Raw genomic sequence first — 15,117 nt, forward strand, 5'->3', positions numbered from 1 at the left:
CCTGCAGTACAATCCCTGGTGATCTCACATCTTGAATATGGTCTGGTGACCCTTGTGGGGCTTCCTAATGAGCTTGGCCCCATTCAGAGCCACTCTCAATGTGTCGGCCAGGCTCTTCACAGGATCCAAAAAACATGTTCATATTACACCTGACCTTGTGCAGCTTAACTGCTTGTCTATTGAAGCGAGGATTCGCTTCAAAATAGCTTGCCTCACGCATAAAGCCTTGCATTACAACACTCCGGCTTATCTAGAGAACAAGCTCATTCTTTCTGGCTCCAATTGGAACTTAAGAAGCACGGCCACACTTCTCTTGAAACCACCAAAATTCAAGAAGGAAAGTACGTACAAACGTGCTTTCTCCGGTCTGGCACCCAGAATTCGGAAAGCTCTTCCTTCGGAGTGGAGAGCCAATCCCTCCATGGCCTATTTCAAAGAACAGGTCATATTGCTTTACCTGAGTGCCCATTAATGGCATCATCGTGTTCTTTTTACATGTCCCCTTGCTGGCAGACATATCTCCCAACTTATTGTTCTCCATTTATTTTTAGGTTTGGTTGTTAATGGTTATCTTTCCCGAGGGCCCTCATCCATCAGGGTTGTTATTTATTGTACTATGTTGAGTCAAATTCACTTTTGCCTGTTTTGCTAGATGTTACAGGTTTTATTTTACACCCTAGGAGAAATTGATCTAGTGTGGCCCACTACCTGGTCCCTGATCTTGACTGTATACTCCCTGTGTTGTCACTCTACGGACTTCTATTGTATAAAGTTCTATTCATGTCTTCGACGTCGAGTGCACTTTTACTTGTTTTGCTAAGTGTCACAAGAAAGATTTTACGCCTTAGGAGAAATGGCTTTAATGTGGCCCATTACCAGCTCCATAATCTTGACTGTGTACTCCCTCTGATTTCACTTTACTGACTTTATTGTATGAAGTTTATGTATGCCTTTGCCGTATGTACAGCGCTCTGATACCCGGAAGGGTCATGTTAGCGATTTATAAAACTTTCTAAATAAATAGTACATAACAGAAGCGAATTTGCATCAGTGCTACGCCACAAAAGTGATGCAATCCAGATGCAAAACCTTAGTAAATCTGCCCTTATGTCTTAAAAGACCCAGAGAGTGAATGAATTAGCAATGAAGTACAAAGAGTGCAAGGCGATCCTTTCAGACTGAGTTCCACTAGAACTAAACCTAGAAAATCTTAGTACATTTTCAGAGTTACTCTCTAAAGAAAACATGTATATTTATGATCTTGGCTTCAAAATCTCTTCATTTAAGTGAAGTAAAATTGATCATTCACCCTGATGCTTCAAGGGTCACTGAAGATAAAAGATGGGTAAAAGGATTGATAGCTTCATAGACTTTGGGGCAACAGCAACGTTAATGAGTCAGCCCAGTGGTGAATAGGGAGATCAGCAGCTAGATGGGAGGGAGGAGTTGCAACAGGGACCTGAAAAGGACTGTGACTTCCCTCCACAATGCTGGCTCCGGCCCCTGTGGTGCGTCTGATGTCCCTAGCCTGTCCTGTGAATAGGGAGAGGGGCTGAGCGAAACAAAGTGCTCCAGAACCAGATGCATCTGGTTTTTCCCTTGCCCTGCACCTTGGTGACAAAGGAAACCTGTGTATAAAAAGGGTCTGTGACCCCATGTAAAATGTTCTCTCTCTGTGTTCCTAAATTGAGGGGGGCCTGCTCCTGCTGGGCGCCAGGAGATACTGCCACTGGGGTCTTCCTCCCTGCTGGAGGGCCCTGTGAGCTGGCCCCTGGGCCCAGCCTTTGCCCCCCCTGCATCCTGAAGACTTTTCCTGAACTTTGCCTTATCTGAAGAAACGCTGGATCTTCCTTTCCTGAGGAGCGCTTTTTAGTGGTGCCTTTCTGTGGAGGAGCTGTGCTTCTACTTGCTGGCTGCAGCACAGAGCTGCAACCATTTTAAGGGAGTCCCCGGTGTGGGGATCCCCCCTGCAGTTGTGCCCTTCTTGAGCGGGAGCCCACCCTGCTGAGTACTGTTTGAAAACCGAGCGGGAGCCCGCCCCGCATCGGTACCTCCATAGTGGGTGCCCACCCCGCGTTGTCGCCGCTGGTTTGTGAAAACCGAGCGGAAGCCCACCCCGCATCGGTGCCAGGAAGACGGGTGCCCACCCCACAGTTTTGCCTGTTTTATCGCGGGTGCCCACCCCGCCACTATATTCAATTTAAACAAAGGCGGGAGCCCACCTCGTGCTTCCGTATTGCTGGGATCACCACCAGCAACCCGAGAGTCCGCTGATGTCACCACTGCCGCGCTGGGATTGGCCCAGTCGTCGCAGTTGCCCGGCAACGCGAGGAAGCGACCTCGAGAATCACCGCGTCGGCCCGGGTGAAGTACGGCAAAGCCGGAAGCCGACCGGAGCCCACCCCGTGCTCCGGTGAACTGAAGGAGGCCGTCGGGTAGGAGAGAGAGAGCCCCCGAGGAGTGGGAGCTCTCTTGTGCCGGCCGTTCTGAACCAGAGGAGTCCTGCATGCCTGGAGTCTCGGAGGCTCCACAGAAGAAGCGCCGCCCAGACCAAAAGAGAGGAGATCGGAGGACAGCCAGAAGAGCCTGGTGAGTAGGGCTCCTTGGTGCAGTTGTCAGAAGGGGCATCGGGGCACATTGCCGGTGCCCACCCCCCCCCCCTTCCTGCCAGTACTAACTTCTTTTGGGGGAACATTGTCGTTAGAAGTCCCAGGGGGACTTGGGGGCCATTTCGGTTTGAGAGTCCCAGGGGGGGACTCCTAAAGCCCCCGCAGTGCCAGTGCTTGTTTTGGTGATTTTCGAGCTGTATTGCGAGAACGCAGACAGCTGCAACGTTTGGGGCCCATTCATTTTTACTTAGAGTCCCAGAGAGGGGCTCAGGGGGCAAGCTGGTGCCCGTGATCATTTCTACAGCTGCCCAGCAATTAGTGGGCAGCTGCCACATTTAGGCCCGATCATTTGCGACCCTTTGCTTACGCTGCTTCTGCAGCCAGCCCAGACATTCTGGAGAATGGGCATTTCAGCCCCTGTGAGAGGCCAGTTGGCCTGGGGCCAGATTCAGTGCGTTGTGCCCCCGATTGAGGCACACTGTTTTTTATGTCAATTTATTTCCCAAGGTGCTTATGCTTGTGGTGCCTACTGTAATGCCTATTGCGTAATGTATGATACTGATGAGGTTTGGGCCTAATATAGTTTTATGCCTAAGGAGGTTCATGCGCAAAGTGATTTATGCATCCACTGTTTTGCATTGCAGGATCTCATGCTAAGTTCCTAACGTTACCAGCAGTTACTGGTTGTGCGCTACATTTACTATATGTTCTACATTTACAATTAGTGATTTGTGATGATTCTGTCGGTGGTCCATTGGCCCTGTCTTGTGTAAATAGTCCCCTGTAAATTCTGCCTAGTGCCAGTTGGCACAGTGTACATTGTGTGATTATTATCTAATGTGCTTATTATAATACAAAGGCTATTTTTATATATAACTTTGTGTGGAGTTCCTTTTGTGGTGGGCCTAGGGTGTTGTTGATGTGTGCGCGCGCAAATGCTTTACACATTGCCTCCGGTATAAGCCTGACTGCTCGTGCCAAGCTACCAAGGGGGTGAGCAGGGGTTATCTTTTTCTAGTGTAACTTCCTTGCCCTGACTGGAGTGGTGATCTCTGCCTGGTTTTGGCGCAAGCCCTAGCCAACCAGAGATCCCATTTCTAACAGCAGTCTACACTGCGGTCAGCAGAGCTCACAGTTTGAATTCAGTCTTGATTCATTAATTTCAGAGTCCAGTGGGCAACTAACTATAACGTCCCCGAAACCTACACATTTCAACAATGTATTCCATACATATTTCATCTTTTGTTACCTACACTGCGGTCAGCAGAGCTCACAATTTACATTGAGACATGATTTACTAATTGCAGACAGAATTGTACTCTATGTCCTCGGATTTTGTCAAGAGGAAGTGACAAAAAGCATTCCTCGATGTCTGTGCTGACTACTGCCTTCCATCTACATTACGGACTGCAGGGCTCACAATTCAGAGCAAGTTGTGATTGCAGATGACGCAGTCCAGTAGGCAACAGACATTGCTACCAGTGCGGCCCTCCCGTACCACGCATCATTGCTAGCTGTACACACCCGGAATGCATCTGATGCCCCTACCTCAGTGCACCACAACTCATGGACCCTTTATGATTGAATCTTTTGTGTATGATTTCAGATCTGCTGCCCCTACCTCAGTGTACCACAAGTCATGAACCCTTTATGATAGAATCTTTTGTGTATTATTTCACATCTGGAGCCCCTAACTCAGTGCAGCACAAGTCATAGACCCTTTATGATTGATTCTCTGTGTGTGATCCGATGATCACTGTTGTACTTGTTGCCAGCACCAACCATTCCCTGAGGGCTGGCTTACACTCACCCCACACACATCCAGTACAGATGTCAATGGACATGTGACCCTGGTAATAAAAAGGGGCTGAGCACACGTGCCCGTACCCAGTTCCACTATCTATCTAACTGTGTCTGTGTGCTCATTATGTATGCATGATGCTGCCCCTGGGCCCTACCACATTACATTCTGCTGTGGACAGCACTCGCAAGCATGTTACCTCTGGCAGTGGGGAAAACTTTGGTTATGTAACATTTTCTTGGTCATTGTATAAGTACATAGGTAGAGACTGGATCATTAGAGTACTGCAAGGAGATTGTATAGTGAATTTATAAGTGCTTCGGAATTGGTGGAGTGATTGGATAAGTACATATGTTGGCGGAGCCTAACCCCAAGCACGAACTTGGCTCTAATTGGCTGCCCTCCATGTGCCAAAAACGGAAATTTGGCCTATGCATGGCCCTGTATTGCTACAGCTGCAACGCTCCACTGAATATGCAATAAACATTCATATCCACATAGATATGTCATGTGCACGATCTTTCATGTGTGGAAATATGGATGAATGTAGGGTCAGTGTTCCCCCCTACCTTCCATGATGGCCATGTTTTAGGACTTGGGTCACACGGTGACACATTGGGACTTGCGGCCCAGGTGGCGGCAGCACTACAACAGGGACACCCGCATCAGTTGATTCCTCATACAGCCCAGGACTGAACCACGCCCAGAGCTACGGAGTCATTGTTCACAGCCTCACGCAGGACTGGCATACGCCAGGCCAGCCCAATCCACTTATGCACACAGGGAGGGACAACAACGCTACATGGCCCAGATTTCATTGTATTGATCTGCTGCTCTCAGGTCTAGTTGTCAGTACGCCACAGCCACTTCCTGACGGCTGGTTTACACCCTCACAACACCCATCAAGCACAGGCATCACAGGACACGTGACCATCCGAATAAAAAGGACCAGGTGCACGTGCTCCACACCATTTCGATTATAGACTTGGTGCACCAGATGCACTGCGGCCAGCAGAGGCACACTGCCACGGGACGGTGACTTTCGGTGCACTGAGGTAGGGGCACTGTAAGTGCTGAGCGGGTGTGCAGCCTGCGATGATGTCCTGTCCTGATGGTCCGGACAGGTCAGTTTTTGTGTGCCCTGCTGGACCGCAGTGTAGGCCTGAGCCATCGACCAGCGGGGGCCTACCGCCACGTGGCGTGGCCTCACTGGTCCCAGAGTTAGTGGCACCACAAGGGATGAGCAGGTGTGCAACCTGCGATGATGGCGGGTGCACTGGTATGTCCTCTGCCATGGTAAAATCAAGACGCAGCACCAAATGTGAGACCTGGTGGCCTGCGGAGCGGGGCCGCATGATGTGGAGGGTTGTCTGTCCGTGGAAAGGTGAGTAGTAAGGCATGTTTGCGCAGGGGCGGGCAGAGACCTCTGGGCGGAGGTAGTGGATGGGGTGCAGCAGCCTGGGTGCGCAGCGGCAGGTAGACACCTCTGGGCAGTGGAAGTGGATGGGGTGCAGCAGCCTGGATGCACAAAGGTGGGACAGCGATTTAGGCATGCGCAGTCGTATGTACTCTGCCATTACTGATTCTGTACTATGTTTCAGATGAGTGAGCTTGGGGGCTCCACTATGTCCTGGCACATGGTGGGAGACATACCGGTGGTGGAAAGGTGAGCTGTGAGGGTTTTATCTACAGTGTGGGCACTCACAGTCCTTCTCCAGCTCTTCCTTCCTCTCCCACACACTCTTTCTCTCTCTCTTCCTCTCTCTCACTCTTTCTCTCTGTCTTCCTCTCACTCTTTCTTTCTTTCTTTCTTTCTCTCTCTTCCTCTCTTTCAGTCTTTCTCTCTGTCGCTCTCTCATTTGTTGGACGCATGATGCACAATCTTATCTTGCTTTTTTCTAGCAGGTCTGCAATGATGCATGGCCATCCTGGCAATCAACACCCACTATGAATTGTGAGCTTGGTTTGACTGTGTGTATGCAACGGCAGAGAAGGATGCCTCGGCACATGGTGGACCCTCTTACACAAATTCCGGTGGCGGAAGGTGAGCAGAGAGGCTTGTTTCCGCAGCAGCGGGCAGTCACCTCTCGGCGGTGGGAGTGGATAGTGTGCAGCAGCCTGGGTGCACAAGAGCGGGCAGACACCTTTGAGAAGTGGGAGTGGATGGGGTGCAGCAGCCTGGGTTCAGAGGAGCGAGCAGACACCTCTAGGCAGTGTGAGTGGATGGGTTGCAGCAGTCTGGGTGTGCAGGAATGGGCAGTCACCTCCAGGCATTGGGAGTGGATGGGGTGCAGCAGCCTGGGTGCACAGCAGCGGGCAGACACCTCTGGTCAGTGGGAGTGGATGGGGTACAGCAGCCTGGATACGCAGAGGCGGGCAGACACCTCTGGGCAGCAGGAGTCGATGGGGTGCAGCAGCCTGAGTGCGCAGGGCAGACAGAGACCTCTGGGCAGCGGGAGTCGATGGGGGGCAGCAGCCTGGGTGCGCAGGGGCGAAACAGAGAATTACGTGTGTGCAGTTGTATGTACTCTGCCATTACTGATTCTATACTATGTTTTAGATGACTAAACTTGAGGGCTGCACAATCTCCCAGCACGTGGTTGGAGACAAACCGGTGGCAGAAAGGAGAGCTGTGAGGATTAGCTCCACAGTGTAAACACTCACTCTCCCTCTCCATCTCTTCCTTTCTGTCACTCACACTATTTCTCTCTCTCACTCTCTAGCTCTTCCTTTCTCTCTCTCACACTCTTTCTCTCTTTCCCTGTCTCTTCCTCTCTCTCTCATTCTTTCTTTCTTTCTCTCTTCCTCACTCTTTCTCTCTCTCTTCCTCTCTCTCACACTGTTTCTCTCATTCTCTCTCTCTTCCTTGTATCTCACTCTTTCTCTCTTTCTCTCTCTCTTTCTCTCTCTCTCACTCTGTCTCTCTTTCTCTGTCTTCCTCTCTCTCTCACTCTTTCTTTCTTTCTTTCTCTTTTCCTCTCTCTCACCCTGTCTCTCTTTCTCTCTCTCTCCTTTGATGGATGCATGACGCACAATCTTATCTTTCTTTTTGTCTTGCAGGCTGTGATTCACAAATTGTCGAGGGATGACACGCCATGCCTGTACCTACTTTTATTTTGTTGTTTTGTTTAAATAAAATGTTTTATATGTAAATCCATAGATGACTGAGATTCTTATTTTTCCAACCTCACATGCATGTTCTTAATTCTAATTGTTCGACATCAGCCAGTTTGTTACGTTCCAGATTTCCTAAGGTTGCTCTCACATTTGTTTGTGGGGGGTGGCAGTGAGGGGGGATGGTGGACAAGGGGCTGGTGGCAGGGGGTGTTGGAGCAGTGTTGGGTGTCCGAGCTGCATGATTGGTGACTCCATTGCATCTGTTGTCATTCAGGTGTGGCTCTGGGCTGGGCGCCCTTTCATGTTGCAAGTTGTAGTCCGACTGTACACCAGCTCAGAGCAGGTGTAAACTTCCTACTAGTAACACACCTTATTGCCTGTTTTGTACTCTCTTCGACGATCTTGCTGGTGGTTGAGAAATTTGCAAAGTGATGTGTTCGCTGTTTTTTGCACGGGTACGCCTAGTCTACATCTCATTTGCAATATTTGCCAGGGTCATCCGTGACGATGCTTTTTGAGGCTACTATCGCTGGTAAACTGGTGATATGGGCTGTGTGCTCCAGCTTGTGAATGGTGCGTTACATTTCTCACCATTTTGGTTGCGAAAAAGTGCCGTTAACTCTGCGATGTGTCCTTTAGAATATACCCCTCGGTGTTTGAAAGACTTAAGAAGTACTTGAGTGCCGCGCTGAGAGCCGTGCAAAAAACAAACGAGAAGAGGGCCACACTGGTCCCCCTCCCGTGGGCAATTCCAGCCACGAGGACCCCATCCCCCGGGGCCTGGCCTCACCGTTAGGGACCGTGGGGGGAGCCCCAATGCCCCTACGGTCCCGCCGGCTCCCCACGTCCTGCGGGAGCCGGCATTGCTTTTCAACACGGGAAGCTGCTGACATGCAGCTCCCGGTGTGGAAAAGCAATCAGCTTTTGATTTTGGGAGCAAGAGTAGGTTTCCCTGCTCTCGCTTCCAAAATCCAAACAAGTTTGCTATGACAGGGCGGTAGCCACATGGATCCCGCCCTGTCATAGCAAACAGTAGTGTCCCGGGGTGGGCACCCCTGGACACTGCAGGAGCCGGCCCTAGAGGGTGGTGGTCCCAAGGGCCATCATGGGCTCCAGGAAGAGGTCCATGCGCCCCCCTCCCAACATGAGTGAAGCCCCGGGGAGGTGGTTGTCCCTGGTGCTGCGGGGGCCCCAGTGGCCCCCCACTGTTATTTTTTAAGAAATGCCCCTGGGACTTAGCCCATCCGGGGGCCTCCTTAAAATAAAGCGTGGGAACCTGCGCTTCATTGTTTTTTAAACAATTTCGGCAGAATTAGCGACCCCAGCGCATATTGCGCTGAATTGATTTTTTAAAACATGTTTTTTTTGGCCCTGGGTGTCTTCTGGGACCCCCTGAGCAGGCCTAGGGGGTCAAGGTGTTTCTACCCTGCCCCCTTCTCTTGTTTTATATCTTTGTTTCTCTTTTTTCTGGTGACTCGTTTCTATCGAGTCACAAGATGGCTGGCAACACTGTTGACAGCCAATTAGAATGAAGCTTGTGGTCGTGGCAGCCAACTAGAATGAAGCTCGTGGTCGGGAGGGTTCGCAACTAGATATCGAAACTTTTCTTTTTTGAATTTCTCAGCAACTACTGAACGGATTTACACCATTTAAAAATAAGGTCGCTTTCAGAACCAAGCACTAACTTGTTGCCAAAATTGAGGTAATTCCATATAGCAGTTTCGGCTGTAGCCTTGCCCAAAGTTTCCCTATGGGAAATTGATTTTTTGACTCTTATTTTTTGAATTTCTCAAAATCTACTGAATGGATTTACCCCATTTAAAAAAAAAAAGGTTCACTTTCTGAACCAAGCTCTACCTTTTTGCCAAATTTGGGGTAATTCTGTTCAGCAGTTTGGGCTGTAGCCCGTCTCAAAATTTCCTATGGAAATTAACATGGAGAAAATGCTTTTTGGGACCCTCCTTTTTTCTCAGCCCCTGCTTGATGAATCACCCCCAAACTTTCAGGATGTGCGAATTTTGGGCGCAATTTTTTTTTAAACGAAGCGCGGGCTCCCCCGCTTCATTTAATTAAAGCCCCCGGGTGGGCCAGGTCCCGGGGGCATTTGCAAAAAATTTGCGGGGGGGCCCTAAGCCCCCCCACACTGCCCCGGGGACCGCCACCCCCCTGGGATTTCTATAAATATTTGCGGGGAGAGACACAGCCCTCCCCGCAGCCCCGGAGACCGCCAACCCCCAGGGCTTTCTATAAATATTTGCAGGGAGGGACACAGCCCTCCCGCAGCCCCGTGGACCGCCACACCACCGGGCTTTTATTTTAAATAGGTGGGGGGCCTCCAAGGCTCCCCAAGCGCCAGGGACTACCACCCCCAGGGCTTTATTTACATAGTTGCGGGGGGCTCACTGCCCCCCAGAAGCCCCGGGGACCGACACCCCACTGGGCTTTTATTTTAAGTAGGTGGGGGCGCCAGGGACCACCACCCCCCAGGGCTTTATTTTCATAGTTGCAGGGGGGCCCCCGGGGCTTTTAAAAAAAAAAAAAAACTATCTGTGTGGGGGGGCTCGATGGAGGTGGTCCAGGCCGTGCCTCTTTTTACACCTCTCTGCAACGCAGCTCTGTGGCGCTTACTGGATTTACCTAGTGGGCTAGTTGGACCCTAGGGACCCTCAGGATTCAAGGGGACTTAATCCCCCAACTTAAAATGGCTACAGGGTGTGTTTACACAGTGGTGAAGGGAGGGGACGAGGACTGAGGTGACGTGTGTAAACACGCCCTGTGGCGCGTTTTAAGTTGGGGAAATAATTCCTCTTCAATCCTGAGGGCCCCTGGGGGCCAACTAGCCCACCAGGTGCTTCCAGTAAGTGCCACTGCACTGCGTTGCAGAGAGGTGGTCCAGGCCGTGCCCCTTTTTCACCTCTCTGCCACGTAGCCCTGTGGCGCTTACTGGAGGTACCTTGTGGGCTAGTTGGACCCCAGGGACCCTCAGGATTCAAGGGGACTTAATCTCCCAACTTAACGGTCACAGAGAGTGTTTACACAGTGGTGAAGGGAGGGGACGGAGCCTAAGGTGACGTGTGCAAACACGCCCTGTGGTGCGTTTTAAGATGGGGAAATAATTCCTCTTCAATCCTGAGGGCCCCTGGGGGCTAACTAGCCCACCAGGTGCTTCCAGTAAGCGCCACTGAGCTGCGTTGCAGAGATGTTGTAAATTAAGGCAGAATGTGATTAAGCATTTACTGAAAACATTAATGCTTTCCCTTTAGATCATGTTTTCTCCGTTATGTTGACCGAAGTTTGGACTCCATTTTGTATTGACATGCTGCCATGTGTTCACCACGAGGAGAGTCCGACCTCTGTGTTAGTTGCTCTTGTAATCTGCCTAGTAACAGTTTATAAATAGCTCTCTCTTGTCCATCTGGCGCATGCCCAGCCTTGACCACATCTGTTATAATTAGCTTTGCTTGACCATGTGTTTTCGCGGGCTCAAAGAGTGTGTTGGCTCCGCCCATGTATTGATTCAGTATCGAGAATGACCATAAATGGTAATGTTCTTCGGCCTCATGTTGTATCCACCCACTATGAGCCCCTCTGTTGTGTATAAAAGGGGACTGTGTACGAATGTTCTGTGTGCTACTCCTTACAATACTGAAGAGTGTTGTGTGGATTGTAGGACCACCCTTAAGGGTTAATAAACGTTGTCTTTGTACTTTGCAGTTTCCGTGCCAACTTCCTTATAGATTCCGTTACAGGAGAGCGAACCCTTGTTCTTGCGGGCCTAGCTGGGGCCTGTATTCATCAATTGGCGCCCGTCACGTGGGGCTCATCGGCGACTCGGATGCTCGAAGGACTGGTCGCGACGAAGGTGAGGAGTTTGGCCGGGGACGTGATCACTGCCAGCGGCGTCTTAGCCCTGGCATCCCGAGGTTTTTCCTCCTTCCCTTCCGAGCTGACCGTCTGGGTGGCGCCGGTCATCGACTGAGACCTCTTCTGTCGGTCCTGCCGTGAGAGCCGTTTGGGCGATTGTGGAGCTTGGCAGTTGGAACCTGGACTCTTGATTGGTAAGAACCGTTGTACGGTACTTGCTCCGAGTTTTTGAAGCCTGGGTTGGCTATTTGAGTTTGATTGATGATGACTAGTCATATTTTGAATTTGTCTTTGTGAAAATATATGCGTTGCAACACATATAGGCAGGTAATGTGGAGAAATTTCTCCAGGAGCTGTGTAAACTTTGAACGGCGCAACGATTAAGTGCCATTTTTTCCTTATAATATTGCATATTTTGCATTATTCCTAGCATGCCTGCTTTTAGCGCACTCCGTAAGTGGTGCTGTTGTTTTGGTAACCGGTTGAACCTCGAGGAATCTGCTCCAGCTCCCCCAGAGGGGACTCCTAATAGGGATATGTACGTGAAGCATGGTCTTTCTTCCATAATGTACAGCACGTTATGGAGGAAATACACGAGGAAGGATCCTGAGTTGCGATGGCCTTTGTATGGATCGTTTGATATACGTAAGATTGAGTATGTGGAACAGTGTATGTGTAAGCGACGTGCTCGTCAGGATATGTTTGAGTGTGTGCGATTATGGGTGAAGGAAGTGCGTGAGCGAGAGAAACGTGAGAAAGCGCTGTTTGATAAAGAACAACGGAAGAATGATCATGTGCGAGCGCAGGAAGCGAAGCGTCGGGAGGACAAAGAGCAAACGGACAGACAAGAGAAAGAGCGTAGGCTACAGGTTTCGGGTCAATATGTTGTTCGTCAGCCACTTTATCCTGTCCTTAATAATCCTGATGATGATTTTTATTTACTAGATCGCTCTCCGCCCCCTTATGTTGGCGCATCCGCTCCGCGGCCGCAAGATTCTGGCCCGGCTTCGGGTAAGGTCGACACACGGTCCATGTTATCGGCCGAGCATATGGCTGAGCTTCGGAAACTTTCCCTTCGTGCACTTAAGGGCAAGATGTCTAAGGAGGAGTTGTTCCATACTTGGGGGTCGTGGCAAGATAGAGAGAGGGTGTATTTTCTGTCTCATTTCGCAGATGAAGTAATTGCTGCTTTCCGAAAATATTCTAGTGTCCTTGAGCCTGACGAAGTGTCTTCGGATGCCGGAGCATTACGTAATGGTGTTTTTTCTCCCCCTAAGGCTCCTGAGGCGGCTCGGCGGCTGTTCGCTTTGCGGGACGAGGTGCTGGCCCTTAGAGAGAAAGCACGCCAACAAACGGAGGAGGAGAAGCAGTCGGATTCGTCTGCAACAGGGGGCTACCCATCTACCTCCCAGTCAGATAAGGATGACATAGTGCATGCTAAACCAATGCGAGAGGCGGCGCCTTTGTATGTTCCTCCTAAGGGAGCAGGGACTAGCTCGGATATTAACTCCGCCGATGCAAGGGGATATTTTGTATATAATTGGGTTTACACTCCATGGCATAGGGCCGATGTTATGGCATTAAAGAATGCGCTGCCTGACCCCCGCAAGAATCCAGCGGCCTTCTATGAAGAAGTCGAGGGGGCCTTGAATTCTTGCATCATGACCTTAGCGGATATAGACCTGTTCTTTGGCCTTATCCTACCGCCGGATACGTGGCGCTCTGTCCGAAAGGTAGATGATGCGGTTGCCTTCAAGGCCCGGTGGTCCGACCTTGAGGATGAGGATAGGGAACGGAAGCCCGCACAGAAACCACCCCAGAATATTTTAGATCTCCCTGCGGCTATTGTGGCTAAGTTGAAGACGATTATCCCCCCTAAAAAGATTGACTGGAATATGTTAGCTGCATGTAAACAGAAAGTTGACGAGTCAGTTGCGGACTTCTTTACGCGCTTTGAGGAGACGTTTCATGATTTTAGTGGCCAGTCGCTTACTGACGACACGGGCCGCCACCTTTTCGCGGACAAATATGTGGCTAATCTGCTACCGGCAGTTGCGGCCCGGTTAAAAGCGAGTGAAAGTTCTTGGTCCTCCGCGACACCGACGGCCCTTCTGACTATCGCTCAGTATTATGAGCGTCAGGAGCACGAGGCGAAGGGCCAGGAGGAGAAGAAATCGAAAGATCTCAAAACCAAGGTGATGTTAGCACAAGTATATGGCCCGCCCCGACGGGGTAATAATAATAGAGGAAGGGGCGGATCTTATGGTCCCCCTTCGGGCCGATCTGATTTGAATAGGAACCAGTGTGCGTACTGCAAGCAGTTGGGCCATTGGGCCAGGGATTGCCCAGCGTTGCGTGCTTCGCGTCAGGGGCACACTCCGGGTGGCCCGAGAGGTAGAGGGGGCTTCTCGAACTTTAGAGGGAATTCTAACGATAATGTCCGTTTCGATACTGCCGGGCGGCACCGAGATGGCTCAAATGTTTTTGATCGCCAGCACCAGTATCATGTATCGGACATCGATCAATCGGGATATCATGATTCTCAGCATGCATAGGAATGCGTTGGATGGGGGTCCGAATCAGTTGAGGTGCCGGTCGATCAGACGGGTCCTTATGTATCGGCTGAGGTTTTAGGTTCTACTGATCAGTTCCTAGTGGATACAGGAGCGACACGTAGTGCATTGTCTAGGTACTTGGTTCCGGGGGCTCCCCCATCCGGCTCAATAGTTACATCGGTAGGGTTTGACGGTACACTCTCCCGAAGCCCTCTTTCACAGCCCCTTGCATTTAAAGTTGATTGTTTTTCTGCGCCCTGTCCGTTTCTGCTTGCTCCGTATACACCGGATAACATTATGGGCCTTGATATGTTAAAGTACTTTAGGGCTACAATCCGCTGCTCCCCTGAGGGTGTGAGGGTGATCTTAAATGACAACTATCCCAGGTCTGGGCGGATGTGTACGATATCAGAGGATGCGTTGTTGGCTACCCTCCCCCGAGCTTTATGGGCGACTTCGGACACAGATGTGGGACGAATGGTGATTCCTCCGGTCCACATTAGTGTCCAGGAGGGGGCGGTGCTACCACGCCTCCCGCAGTATCGTATTTCCCAGGAGGGCGAGGAAGCTCTCATACAGATTGTGCAAGACTTGATCGCAGTAGGAGTAGTGGAAGAAGTTCCCTATAATATCTGTAACAGTCCGATTCTCCCTATTCTGAAAAAGGACACGGATGCAAAGGTCTATCGGTTCATAATTGATTTGAGGGAGGTTAATAAGATCGTGATCCCTCAGTACCCGGTGGTTTCCGATATCACGACGTTGCTTACCTTGGTCCCGCCTACGGCAACCATGTTCTCAGTGATTGATTTGAAAAATGCCTTCTTTTCTATTCCCATTCACCCTGATAGCCGATTTCTTTTTGGGTTCACATTAAACAATAGATCTTATCGTTTTTGTAGAATTCCCCAAGGCTATACAGAAAGCCCTAGCCCTAGTATTTACAGTCAGGCTTTGAAACGACAGTTGGATTCCTTTGTTTTACTCGAGGGGGTCGCCCTCATTCAATATGTCGACGACATCTTGTTGGCGGCTGACACCCTGGAGTTGTGTGAAAAGAGCACGTTATCCCTACTTTCCTTTTTAGCCTCCCACAATCATAAAGTATCTAGGAAGAAATTGCAATTCTGTAGACCAAAGGTGACTTATTTAGGTCACCTTTTGTCTAAGG

The sequence above is a fragment of the Triturus cristatus genome, chromosome 10 (genome assembly GCF_964204655.1).
Source record: "Triturus cristatus chromosome 10, aTriCri1.1, whole genome shotgun sequence".
Taxonomy (NCBI): domain Eukaryota; kingdom Metazoa; phylum Chordata; class Amphibia; order Caudata; family Salamandridae; genus Triturus; species Triturus cristatus.